This window comes from Triticum urartu, chromosome 1 (genome assembly GCF_003073215.2).
Source record: "Triticum urartu cultivar G1812 chromosome 1, Tu2.1, whole genome shotgun sequence".
Taxonomy (NCBI): domain Eukaryota; kingdom Viridiplantae; phylum Streptophyta; class Magnoliopsida; order Poales; family Poaceae; genus Triticum; species Triticum urartu.
Window position 1 is genome coordinate 317,055,511 of NC_053022.1, and position 1,591 is coordinate 317,057,101.

A 1,591-nucleotide genomic window follows, 5' to 3' on the forward strand; every position below is an offset into this window, starting at 1 on the left:
ATTGCGCTGTAATGCTTTACTTTATCACTAAGCGATAGCGATAGTCGTGGAAGCATAAGATTGGCGAGACGACAACGATGCTACGATGGTGATCAAGGTGTCGTGCCGGTGACGATGGTGATCATGAAGGTGCTTCGGAGATGGAGATCACAAGCACAAGATGATAATGGCCATTTCATATCACTTATATTGATTGCATGTGATGTTTATCTTTTATGCATCTTATCTTGCTTTGATTGACGGTAGCATTATAAGATGATCCCCACTAAATTATCAAAGTATAAGTGTTCTCCCTGAGTATGCACCGTCGCGAAAGTTCTTCGTGCTGAGACACCACGTGATGATCGGGTGTGATAGGCTCTACGTTCAAATACAACGGGTGCAAAACAGTTGCACACGTGGAATACTCAGGTTTAACTTGACGAGCCTAGCATATAACAGATATGGCCTCGGAACACGGAGACCGAAAGGTCAAGCGTGAATCATATAGTAGATATGATCAACATATTGATGTTCACCATTGATACTACTCCATCTCACGTGATGATCGGACATGGTTTAGTTGATTTGGATCACGTGATCACTTAGAGGATTAGAGGGATATCTTTCTAAGTGGGAGTTCTTAATTAATATGATTAATTGAACTTAAATTTATCATGAACTTAGTACCTGATAGTATCTTGCTTGTCTATGTTTGATTGTAGATAGATGGCTCGTGCTGTTGTTCCGTTGAATTTAGTGCGTTCCTTGATAAAGCAAAGTTGAAAGATGATGGTAGCAATTACACGGACTGGGTCCGTAACTTGAGGATTATCCTCATTGCTACACAGAAGAATTACGTCCTGGAAGCACCGCTAAGTGCCAAGCCTGCTGCAGGAGCGACACCAGATGTTATGAACATCTGGCAGAGCAAAGCTGATGACTACTCGATAGTTCAGTGTGACATGCTTTACGGCTTAGAACCGGGTCTTCAACGACGTTTTGAACGTCATGGAGCATATGAGATGTTCCAGGAGTTGAAGTTAATATTTCAAGCAAATGCCCGGATTGAGAGATATGAAGTCTCCAATAAGTTCTATAGCTGCAAGATGGAGGAGAATAGTTCTGTCAGTGAACATATACTCAAAATGTCTGGGTATCATAATCACTTGACTCAACTGGGGGTTAATCTTCCTGTTGATAGTGTCATTGACAGAGTTCTTCAATCACTGCCACCAAGCTACAAAAGCTTCATGATGAACTATAATATGCAAGGGATGAATAAAACTATTCCTGAGCTCTTCGCAATGCTAAAAGCCGCAGAGGTAGAAATCAAGAAGGAGCATCAAGTGTTGATGGTCAATAAGACCACCAGTTTCAAGAAAAAGGGCAAAGGGGAGAAGAAAGGGAACTTCAATAAGAACGGCAAACAAGTTGCTGCTCAGGAGAAGAAACCCAAGTCTGGACCTAAGCCTGAGACTGAGTGCTTCTACTGCAAGCAGACTGGTCACTAGAAGCGGAACTGCCCCAAGTATTTGGCGGATAAGAAGGATGGCAAAGTAAACAAAGGTATATGTGATATACATGTTATTAATGTGTACCTTACTAATGC